Source organism: Balaenoptera physalus (assembly GCF_965194825.1).
Source record: "Balaenoptera physalus genome assembly, chromosome: 9".
Lineage (NCBI taxonomy): Eukaryota > Metazoa > Chordata > Mammalia > Artiodactyla > Balaenopteridae > Balaenoptera > Balaenoptera physalus.
In genome coordinates this window covers 2897470-2910017 of record NC_138888.1, presented here as the reverse complement: position 1 = coordinate 2910017, position 12548 = coordinate 2897470, and the positions used below count along the sequence as shown (strand labels likewise).

Genomic DNA, 12548 nt, shown 5'->3' with positions numbered 1-12548 from the left:
TCCAGGCCTGCCAGAGGGGGGTCTCCGCACCTGCCATCGGTCCCTCCTCCCTCCACCCACCCTCCCTCTGTCCCTTCACCAGCCCGCAGGGGAGCCCGTGAAGGAAGCAACAACAAGTTCCAGCAGAGCGCCCGGTCAGGGAAGCTGAGGTCCCCCCTGGGAGACGTGTGGTCCTTTCCAGAGGCAAGCCCAGGGCCAGCCCACCCCCCAGAGGCCACTCCATCCCACGTGAAGACCTCTGCCCCCAAGGGAGCCCACGCACAAACCAGCACCCCTTCACCAGCTGACCGTGGTGAAAGAGGCTGGGGTCCCAGAGGGGCCTTAGGAGAGAGGTAACACCTGATGAAAATCTGCGGGAACCCTTCCCCATGGAAACATTTTAAGCATTTTGAAACAAAGACAATACAAAACATCTCAAGTTTCCTATTCCCGTTTCTTAAGTTTCATACAGTACTTTGTAGAAAAATGTATCAGACACTCTCCAGTGACAATTCAGGTAGGAAATTACCCTCAAATCTGAGCCCCTGAGCGGCTAGAAGGACCTTAGAAAGAGTGCAGAGGACATGAGTTGGGATACAGCTGGTGACAGGTCATCATTGGCCCTTTACTCTGTCTCATAAGCTTGCCTTAATCCCTTCTCTGGACTGATAGCAAAGCTTGGCACAAAAGGTAACACAATAGCTTTTCTTCCTTGAGGACTGAGGCCCCAGAACGCTCTGTGAGTGAACCAAGTCAGTTGCTGGTTAAGGCCGTGAGGCTGCCCCAGGCAGAGGGTGGGGACCAGCTGTCATTGTGCAGGGGTGGGGATGGAGAGACCTTCATTCCTTTCTGCCTCCCGACCACATCCCTGGAAACAAAGCGGAGCGCCCTGACAAGCGCTGCCATAAGGGCGACACTCAAGAGTGTCCCACTGGAACAGGAGGTGGGGGCCATCGCCACGCTCCCTCCCGGGTCAGCAGGGACCCTGAGATGATCGCCAGACCGCCCCCCACCCAGGGGAAGGCAGATGGACGGGCAAACAAACAGCATGTGGCTTGACAACGCCGCTGTCCCAGGACACACACGGCACAGAAGTGGCCGACGTCAGCTCCAGCTAATCCAGTCTGGCCCCGCGGCCGGCCATTCTCCACACCGTGGCGTGGAGGTCACTTTAAATCTGTTCATCTCACTCCTCTGCTGAAAAACCTCCAAGGACTCCACTCCACCCTCAGAGTAAAGGGCGCTATCGTGATAGTAAAGGACAGGGTAGATTAGAGTAGCGCACAGAGCTGGTCCTGACCCAGCCCCGGCTCTTCCCTTCAGCCTCACACATCACCACATCTTTCTTTCCACAACACATACAGGGGCACACGTACGTGCATGCCTGCGCGCACACCGTGTGAACACACATGGAGACCCACATGTTTAGCCAGGCCTCCGTGCTCAGAGTCTGCAGCGACCACAGGCCTGTTGTCGTTGCTTGAAATCTTGCTCCCCGTGTCCCCCAGTGCCCACCCCCAACTCCTCCAAACCTCCTTTCTTGGCCAATGCCCACTTGACCTCTGGGTCTCCTCCTCCAGGGAGCCCTCCCGGACTTTTTACGATGTGGCCCGGGGCCCGAGCCCAGAGCCCTCCTCGTGCTCTGTCCATCCCTAAGCAGAGTCACCAGTCTCTCCCCGACTTTGCCTGGCCGAGGTCAATCATCCCACTAGACTGCCTCATGTCCAGACCCCACCCCGTGATAGAAGCTCAGAGGATGTTTATAGAATGAATACATGAGTAACAATAAGGAGAGCATATTTAAGGAATCTGAGACATAATTTGCCTCCATACGACATCTAAAGTTCATTGTAGGGGAGAAAGTAAATCTAGGTGTCAATAAATGAACAATTATGTGTTGAGCACGTCCTGTGTGTAGCTCTCCCTTCAGCGGGCTGGTGAGGTCTAGAAAGATACAGCTGAGTATTCAAACGGCCAAGATAAGCCAGGCATTTCTTCCACCGCGGGCGCTCCCGGGGCCTCACTCCACTACTGAGCAGGAGAAGGTCCGAACCTTTGCCATGTGTGAGCTAAGTGGTGTGCGGTGTGCCTTGACCCTCAGGCTCCCTTCTCACACACTGAGCCGTGTGAACCACTGGGTGCTGAGTGAAGGGGTGTGTCCCCCAAAGATCTGCTCTTTTGGAAAATATCCTGCTTCTTAATTTTGCTCAAATGTGTTATTCCAAAGAAAGACATAAAGGTGATTCTTTTTATGATTATCTGTTGGGCATTACGTCTTTCCAGGGGAGAAGGTTTTTTTTGTTTTTTTTTTCTTAAGATTTTTTGATGTGAACCATTTTTAAAGTCTTTATTGAATTTGTTACAATATTACTTCTTTTTTTTTTTTTAATGTTTTGGCTTTTTTGGGCCCGAGGCATGTGGGATCTTAGCTCCCCCACCGGACCTCCAGGGAATTCCCCAGAGGAGAAGTTTTTACAACTCAAACCCCTTGGGGAGAGAAAATGCCGCCCCCAAATCCTGTTTCCTGAGAGAGAGCAGAGAGCCTGGTAGGTAAGAACAGAACGCTCTTTCTCTGTCTTTCTGTCAACAGGTGGTGTTGTCAGCCATAAAATCCCTGCTGAGGTCACAGCTCTGCTGTAAATGGAGCTTCCAGTCACCCTATTAATGTCCATTTGAGGTCTTCAGGAAACTCCTTGACTAGTCCCTCAAAGCAAGGGACCCTCTCACGACTTTGAATGAATGAACCAGCTATAAACGAGTTTTGGATGTTGCTTGCTTAAAAGCAAAGGTAAATCCAGCATTTTGATAATTTATTTCTCCTGCTCCATTTGCTATATCCCTACTGGATGATGGAAACATGACTGCAGTATTACACGAGTGGTTAAAATACGTTCCCATGGTAACTGGGACCAGGATGCAATCTATAGAAAAAGAGTGTGTATCAGTGCAACAAAATTACAATACAACTAAAAGTAACACAATCTGCCTTTTAAGGGATTAGTAGATTAACATGCATTTGTTGTGTACTTGGTATTTTGTTCAGAGAAGAAAAAGATACTATCTCACCCTTGAAGAAGTTACAAATTAATTTTTGAAATGAGATTTAATCGGAAATGAACAAAAGCAAGACCGCACAGGGTGAATTTTAACTTTGGACATTCGTGGTCCCTGAAGGCAGCACCTGGGACCGTTTTGGAAGCTTAGAGCCTCAGGCCCTGGAGTGAGGGCTTCTCGCTACCGGGCCCCTCGGGCGATGAATATGCATAGCGAAGTGTGCAAGCACTGGCCTCCGCTGGGGAAACAGGGAGATCCCGAGGCAGCTTTATTCAGGAGGCGGATTTGGAGGTGCAAGCACTGGCCTCCGCTGGGGAAACAGGGAGATCCCGAGGCAGCTTTATTCAGGAGGCGGATTTGGAGGTGCAAGCACTGGCCTCCGCTGGGGAAACAGGGAGATCCCGAGGCAGCTTTATTCAGGAGGCGGATTTGGAGGGATACTTGTATAAAACAAGGATTTGCTGCCGAATTCCAGAGACCTTACTTTCCAAATCTGTATTGATTCCGTTCTTCTTTCTCCATCTCAACTCTCTCTGCAGAGCCCAAGCCTCGGCCCGCCTCGGCGGGCATCCCTTCTCCTGCTCTGAGGCGGCGCCCATCCTGCTGACCAGTGAAACGCAGGTGACAGCCCCTCGGCTTTCACACCTGCGTGGGGCTCCCTTACAGACAGGTCAGGTCCTTACCACCTGCCCCGACTGGGTTCCCACGGAGACAGAGTGGCAGGTGTCTGTGTGCAGGACACAGGGCCAGCCCCGGCAGGGGAGTGACAGGAGCAGGTGTGCACCCAGACGATGGCATATAGTCTAGGCAGAGGCTTCGAGCCCATCCCGGGAGGCAGCCCATCGTGAGGGGAAAGGTCCAGGCCTCCACTTCTGCGTCCACCTGTCACTGGACAGGAGCTGCCCCTGGGGATGGGCGTGACCTGGTGTGAGGCGGCCATTCCCCAAGAGGGACTCAGGCAACACTCGAGTGGCTTCCCCGAGGTTGCGTGTGAGAGGGGCGGTCCGCCTGGGAACCGAGGAGAGGCGAGCACCGCCGTGGTGCCACCTGCAAGGTCAGTGCCAGGAGCTAAGCCGCGGTCAGCAGCAGCCATGGCCAGCTGCCCAGTGTGAATGGGGCGGGGAGATGCAGGTAAAGCTGCCGTGGCCAGAAAGGTTTATTGGCCACAGGGGGACTTGTGTGGGGATAGAGAGCTCTGAGTTAGACCCATACTCCTGAGTCCTTGAAGCTGGTTTGGCTGAAGAGGAAGTCAGTTTACAGACTGCTCGGCACCGCTTATACCAACGTTGGGTCTCTGTTTGAATCCTGTCACTTCATATGACCCGTTCACTTCGTGTTTGTCTCTGTCTCCTTTTTCTTCTCTGTAAATTGGGCATCATAATAGTACCGACATGATAGGGGTGTTGTAAGGATTCAATGAGACTATGCAAGTAGAGATCTGGGACTGTGCCTGCTACATACTGCATGCCTGCTCAGTGATGATGGATATTAGCATCATTTATTTGGATAAACCTATAATTATATTCCAGCTTGGTCTCTTAGTTGCTGTGATCTTGTGCAGGTTTTCTGTTGCTGTTTTTTTTTTTTTTAAATAATGATGTTTTGGTTATTATTATTTAATTAGTATTGGGTACAACCTTGGCATTGAGAGGGTTTGTTTTGTTTTGTTTTGTTTTTTTAAAGTATTTGTTTATTTATTTATTTATGGCTGTATTGGCTCTTCGTTTCTGTGCGAGGGCTTTCTCCAGTTGCGGCAAGCGGGGGCCACTCTTCATCGCGGTGCATGAGCCTCTCACTATCGCAGCCTCTCTTGTTGCGGAGCACAGGCTCCAGACGCGCAGGCTCAGTAGTTGTGGCTCACGGGCCTAGTTGCTCTGCGGCATGTGGGATCTTCCCAGACCAGGGCTCGAACCCGTGTCCCCTGCATTGGCAGGCAGATTCTCAACCACTGTGCCACCAGGGAAACCCTGTTGCTGTTTTTTTACTTCATGTCTCTGCTTAGAAATAACATTATTTCATGCACTTTTCGTTGATTGCATCTTTTGGAAATTCTGTTCCCTGGATAAGAAAATGAATTGCAAATTTGTGTTAAGATAATCAAAGATTAAAAGGAAAGATCTGTTTTGTGCTGCTACAAAGAATATTAACGTCCAAGATGCATGAGCTGGGGTCTCACTTAGCACTCTCTTTCTTGGTACTCCATTACATGGGCTGAATGAATTGCAAACTATCTTTACGCCAAAATAAGTCATATTTCAACTTCAGAAAATGTATTAGACGTCTGTCACGATTGTCAAGTCTGTCTTTGTTTTCCTATCATCAGAACAGTGAATGTATTTTACAGAAATTTAGGCAGGGACTTTTCATATGTTGTATAAAAAGCTCTTGCAAAGTGCAGGAAATATAACATGCTGATAAAAGTGCCTAAAAAGTTAAACGGCAAACTGTCCATTTTAGGTGCTTATATGAGTTTCTGTTGATGTAAATGGGATGATTTGTGACAATTATTATGAAAGCCAGGGTAATCCAAGAGATGTGTGCACTAGTTTTCTAACTAGCCTTTCAATGATCCTTCTAGAACCTTTGCCATGGGAGCACACCTGCGTACATGGATTAAATGTCCACCAGGGCTCTCCAGCTTTACCCAGCAGTTGGTGTATTGCAATAAGTAGAGGGTCATTTTTCCATAAGCTATAAGGTGTTTGAGCAGGTACACTGTGATTTCCTCAGCCCTTTGCATGGTTTTCCTAGGATCAGAGTTTGGACTTGTGATTGTGGTATCCCTGCCCATGACATTGTACACTCTTCCCAGTGAAGAGGGGGAACATCTCCCCTCAGGGTAAACTTGTTGAACTCAGGTACCACATCTATGTCATTCTGTTTTTTTTTTTCTTCATGTATTCCCAGAGTCTGGCAGAGTCATGCAACATAGTAAATGTTCCATAAATATTTTTTGCATGAATGAACGAACAAAAAGTTATAACTCAGGCAGTTCACTAGAAATTATCTCATCTTTCCTCCTTTTTAAATAAATAAGGCAAGCATCCTCATTCAGTAACATTCTTGCAGTCTTACAGCTGGTTAAGAGCTGAGCAAATGTCACCCACATCAACAGACCGCTGGTGACGAGACTGGCTCATTTTGCTCGGCCTGAGTGGGAGAGAGGTCATGAGGACGGTCCCCAGGCATCCTTCCTGACACGCAGGGTCTTCTTCTCTCACCACTTGCGTTTCCTGTCCAGAGACACTTATGGAGGCAGAAGGCGGTTAAGGGGTAGATTTGTTTTTGCATCAATTTCATTGTTAATCACTCTTGCAGAAGGGTTGGTTACAAACAAACAAAAAAATAAAAGTTGTACAATCTAAAGCCCTTTTTTCAGACAGTCTTGGCCCTGCCTGAACTGGCCCAGACGCTAAATCTGAGAAACGCGTGAGCTTTTTGTCCTAGGTTTTCATGTATGTGTTAGGAGATGAGAGGGAGATTCTAATAAGTAGGGTGTATGTGTGCTTAAAGGTGTTGTTACATTCCTTACAACACACATTAGCTGAACACAGATCACAACTCCATGACCTCAGGGTCTGAATCTTGTGAGGCCACAAGGGGGCGTAATTTGGCCACAAAAGAGTCTCAAGCCTGGAGAGAGCCGAGGAGGGCAAAGCCGCTTTGGGATCTACCTGCATCCGGGAGGAGAAGCAGGTGTCTTGGTTTCCACCTTCTCCCTCAGGTGCTCCTTGCTCCCCAGAGTCGGGGGCAGAGTCTCCTCCAGCCCAGCCGAGTGACTGTGGCCCTGGGGCGTCGCCACTTAAAACAGGAAGAGCAGCGTCCTCCCTGCAGACAGGTGGGGGGCGTAGGCTGTCTTACTGATTTGTGTATTTTATTGAAAACCCCAAATATTTAATTGGCTGCTAAAACGGACAACGACATGCAAATTCCTCCCTCCTTCCCTCCCTCCCCCGCCTTCTCTTTCTTTCTTTCTAAGTCATATTTAGGAGCCTCCATCCCCTTTATCTCTTTTGGCCTTGATCTTGCACTCCTGCCTGGGGACCAGCCCACGAGTGCCAGTGTAAACAGGAGAAAGCGCAGAGGGTTAGGCCTGCACCTGGGAAGGCAGCTCTGTGCCCCAGGCTTTCTGGAAGGACCTCCTCTTGTACTGGTTGTATTGCTTCCACAGGATGAAAATTATTTTCTCTGACTGTTGTGTGTTATCTGAGTTCCAGTTAGGAAAACTCCAGCTGGAGGGTAGATGCCTGTACTCTTCTTACGGAACTTGAGCTGAGATCAGGTAAAATAAGACAAATGTCTTCGCTGCTGCGACTACCGGCAATTAACACATCAGAACTTGTCTTAGGTGAACGTTCCACGATTACTGGGGACTGAGGTTGACCATGTTGCTTAGTGGTTGGGTGGTGGGTTCTGGTCTTAAAGACCTGGGTTCGAACCCTGAGCCCCTTGCTGTGTGACTGATCTCAGACAAGCTATCTAACCTCTTTGTGTCCAGTCTCTATCCGTGGAAGCAGGAACATAGTGGTATGTAAAGTACCCAGAGCATCTTAAGTGCTTCTTATACACTTGTTATTATAATGTCATAATTTTTATACTAGCTCATCTTTGTCCTTCAGGAGTCTCCTTTCAGAATAACTTTAGACTTGAAAAAATATTGCAAACATAGTAGAGTTTGCTCATACCCTTCCCCTAATTCTGCCTAATGTTGACATCTTACATCACCAGACCGCAGGGACAAAACCAGGAAATTAACGTGGATGCAATACCATTAACTAAGCTGTAGACTCTATTCGTGTTTCTCCAACTGTCCCCCTAACGTGATTCTTTGTGTCCAGGACCCAGTCCCAGTGGGTTCAGCAGCCATGGCTCCTCAGCCCCTAGCGGGTCTGCAGGCTTCCTTCCTCTTTCACAACCTGAGCACTTTGGGAGATTCCTGGCAAGTGATTCTGTAGAAAGTCCTTTGCTTTGGGCTAATCTGATATTTCCTCACAATTACACTGAGCTTACGCATTTTGGGGCAAGAATACCGCAGAATTCTCAGTGCATCCTGTCAGGAAAGACGTGTGTTGATATGTCTTATTACAGACACAGTCGGCCCTCCGTATCCATGGGTTCTGAATCTGGTGGATTCAACCAACTGAGGTTGAATGAAAACATTAAAAATAAATTTTTCCAGAAAGTTCCAAGAAGCAAACCTTAAGTTGCAGGTGCCAGCAAATATTTACATAGTATTTACATTGTACTTACAACTACATGGCATTGACATTTTTAGGCATTGTAAGTTATCTAGAGATGATTTAAAGTATAGGAGGATGTGCATGGGTTATATGCAAACACTAGGCCATTGTATACAAGGGACTTGAGCACCTGTGGATTCTGGTGTCCGAGGGGGGTCCTGGAACCGATCACCCTCGGGTAATGAGGGACGACTGTTCTGTTAACTTTACTCTGGTGGCGTCAGCCGCGTGTCCTCGCTGTAGAGTCCCTGTTTTCCCACGTGTAATCGGTGCACACCTTGGAGGAGATGTGTTGAGACTACAACTGTGATTTCTCATCATGCTCACACCCACCACGTTTAGCACCAACAGGTGGTTCTGGCCTAGGCCCATTATTACTGTGGTGTCGGCCTAAGGGAACTTTTCTCTTTCCATCATTTACATTTACCTTTGTAATTCTACTGTAGGGAAGAACTGTCCCTTCTCTGCTGTATGCATGTATGTATGTATGTGTGTGTGTGTTCATTCATTCATTCATCCATTCATTCATTCGTTCTTCATTAATATGACTATGGACTTATGGGTATTGATTTTATTCTATGGATTAGTAATTACTATCATTATTTTATTGCCAAAATTGTCCCAGATTTGGCCACTGGGGCTCTTCAAGCAGGCTCCTGTGTTCTTTCAACATGCCCTCATGATTTTTTCAGCACTTCCTTAATTTCTGGCACCATAAAAATGTTCCAGGCTCATCGTGTGTTTTCCTAACCCCACGCTGGAGTCGACCATTTTCCAAGGAGTACTGTCTCCTTTATTGGAAACGCACACTTAGAAACGAGTACCTGAGCTCTAGGTGTCCTCACTGCCCCTGGGGTCCTTGCCTCTCAGCCACCCAAGCAGACAGAACTGGGTCAATATGTAGACACCATGAGTTTATTCTTACACCTCCCATTCATCCTGAACTCCCCTTTGCCTGACTCATAACGTCTTTTTCTGACAGTGAGAAACCTGGCTTTCATCATCTGTGGTGTATTTACGTATTTGCTCAATCCTAGGTTTTCTTTTGGTCATTTTGAGTATTCTGCCAGTTTAAAAAGTTAAACATTTTTGTTCTTACTGTGGCTACCCTCTCTTTAAAACCTATAATTATGCATATTTACCTGTAGCAGTAAACTTAGAAATATCTTATTGTACCCTTATAATTCAGGATTTTTTGCCCACGATCATGTCCCTTGGTCTCCCTCTTCCCTCAGACCCATGGTGCTGATATTTTAGTTCTAGACTGTTATGGACGGTCTGTTTCCCACTTGGGTCCTATAGCGGACTTTACCTAAGCATTTGATTATCCTTAATTCCATACCTCTTACAGCAATCTCCTGAATTTGTCTCTTTTCTTGTCTGAATCCTTCCTTCAAGAGCATTTCCACTGTGTGATAACATTTTTGAGGCTTTATATGAGTGAGAATATTTATATCCTCACATCTGAGTGGCAATTTGGATAAAAAAATCTGACATTCAAAGTTCTTTACTTTTACTGCTTTAAAACCATTACACCAGTATCCCCTTGTACCATTTTCCTACCAGTCTGTGTCTTACTCCTTTATAGGTTAGGGTGAAGATAAAATTTATCGTTCAACCAGGACACATTTGAGAGTGAAGAGGGCACTACCAGGAATTAAGCTTGGGCGGTAGGTGTAAGCCAGGAAGACCCTGCGTAAACTGAGACATACGCTCTGCTTACTTACAGGTGGTTTAGTCACCCCACTTACAGATGATTAATTCTTTCTCTCTGGAAGCTTTTAGAATTTTCTCCTTTCATCTGATATTCTTGGCTTTTGCTGTAAAGTGTGGTTTTCTCTCTTTTTTAAATATTTATTTATTTATTTATATCTTTGGCTGCGTTGGGTCTTAGTTGCTGCAGACAGGATCCTCTGCTGTGGCCCGCGTGCTCAGTAGTTGCGACCCATGTGCTCAGGAGTTGTGGCACGGGGGCTTAGTTGCCCCGAGGCATGCAGGATCTTAGTTCCCCGACCAGGGATCAAACCGGTGTCCCCTACATTGGAAGGCAGATTCTTAACCACTGAACCACCAGGGAAGTCCCTAGGTGTGGATTTTCTGTTGTCCCCTACTTGGTCTTCTATGAATTCTTTCCTTTTGAGCCATATCTTCCTCCCTCCCTCCTTTCCTTCCTTCTTTCCCTCCTTCCTTCCTTCCTTCCTTCCTTCCCTTCCTCCATCTATGTCCCAGTGACTCCTGCTGTAAGTTCTTTCACTCCCAGACTCTTTATTGTAGTCAAATGCAGAGTCACTTATCCTGCCAACAGGAGCTCTTTCAGTCTATGTGAGATGTATATTTATTATTGCAAAGTTTTAAAAAGGATTTTGTTTTGCACCTCTGTCTCCAGTACATTTTAATTTTTGAGTGCTTTCACCGCCTTAGGCACTCTGGGCCTGCGGAGTCAGGAGCCCCATCCCCTGGCCTTCCCTAAGAAGACATTACACTGGACTAATCGTAAAGGATATTTCCAGATGCCCATGGCTCTACTGAGGTCTCATCAGGAATTGTGGACATGAAGCCTAAGACGTCACGTTCCTTGTCTCAGGATGGTTAGAGCCCCTGATTGCAAACAGTGGAATCTACTTGGACCAGTTTAAGCAGAAAAGGGATTTAATAAATGCTTTGAGGTCCATCACGGAATCGTGCAGAATGGAAATGAGTTTTAAGACTATGTTTCCAGGACCAACACCTGGACCATGCGATGGGACTGGACAAGTGAGAAAGCCGCCTCCACCTGATCAAAGCCTGGGCATCTGCTGCCGGAACTGACGCCCCTTCTCAGTGATGGAAGCTGCACATGGACCCGCAAAGTGGACGTTGTGTGGAGAGCCTGCTTCCTGGGATGCTTGCTTCCAAACGCAGCGTCACCCGGGAGGCCTGTGTGGCTCACAGGAAGCCCTCCAAGCCTCCCGGCTGCCAGGGAGGCTGTTAGGAAACAGGAAATTTGGAACTTCCTAAAATGCACAAAGGCTACTTTAATCACTATGGGCTATGATTACGAGAAATGTTCACCAGGAGCCCCCAAGGAGCCTACAGTCCAACGGAGGAGAGAGACAAGCGAACTTTCCAGAACTGCCCCAGGAGGACCGAGCTAGACCCAAGATGTTATATCCAACCTGACAGCAAATGCCAACGTGGGAAAATGTTCACATTTCTCCAAGGGCTTGTCTAATTCTCCTCTCTGCGTGAAAATGAAGCCTTTTAAATAAAATTTGCGGAATTCTCCCTCATATGTTCAAGAATTTTTCAGACTGTTTTAAACACATTGTAAGCTTGCCTGTTCAACGGAGACTTTACCTCATTGGTCAGGAGAGCTTTCAGAGCAGCTGTCTATAAAAAGCAACTGCTAAGATTCATTCCCCTCTTCAAGGGACTTAGGTGCCCAAACTGTGTTTAAAGACTTACTCTTTGCTCTAAGTAGCAACTTCTGAAAACTGCAATAAAAAAAATTATGAGGTTATATAATTCTTAATTAGAAAGACTTTTAGAAGAAAATGGAATGTGGTTGGATTTAAATGAAGCAAAACTTGAAAGACTGGATCCATCCATTATAGACTGTTATTATCATCTATATAATAACGCAGATTATTATATCTGTAGCGCTAGTTTAAAAATGCAAAAAATTTAAAAAAAAATTAAAAAAAAAATGCAGAGGAAGGACTTCGACAGGCCCAGAGCAGGTGACTGGAGCCTGTTTGAACGTGTTTCACCCCGTGCTCTTGTTTCACTCTTGGCCAGAAGCTAAGATACTGCAGCGAAAGTCACGGCTGCACACGTTAGACTTCCAGCTGGCTCGCTTGGACCTTTACCCTGACTTTTGGCAAAAATTGTGTCAAAGGTGGTGCTGCTCTTACAAACTAAGCACATGTGGTCACGCTGAACTCTGTGTTTTATTTGTATTTTAAAGAACATAACTATAGTCACTATAGGGTTTGAGGTGGGTGAACTACTTAGAGGGTATTTGATTGTGCTAGAAAATATATTAAAAAAGCAAACACTGCATTTTGACTTCTGAGTGAAGAGAGGATTTCAGACAAAAATTTTAAAAATAGTTTGTTTTTACATGTGTTGCCTTTGCTTACCCTGTGGAATCTTGGTACCATGTGTCTCCTCAAAATCTCCCTACAAGAAAATTAAACACTGACTGCATGCGGTTAAGAAAATATTAACTGAGAATTATTTGAATGTATATAATGTAAGCCTTGGCGTGAAAATACAGAGCGTGGTATGCAGAAA

General features: G+C 46.6%; 1 long non-coding RNA gene across 10 annotated transcripts in view; it reads left to right on the top strand.

Moving 5' to 3' along the window:
• The window catches only part of LOC309667401, a 30549-nt gene that overhangs the window by 3448 nt on the left and 14553 nt on the right, over nucleotides 1–12548 (top strand). For 2 of the 10 annotated variants that reach the window (XR_014267746.1, XR_014267749.1), the window contains 4 exons: nucleotides 2570–2767; nucleotides 3573–4087; nucleotides 7251–7315; nucleotides 10695–11926. This is a non-coding gene — a long non-coding RNA (uncharacterized lncRNA). Of the gene's footprint in view, nucleotides 1–2569; nucleotides 2768–3572; nucleotides 4088–7204; nucleotides 7316–10694; nucleotides 11927–12548 lie in introns of those variants that run through there. The other 8 variants (XR_014267747.1, XR_014267750.1, XR_014267751.1 and 5 more) reach the window with 8 other exon arrangements.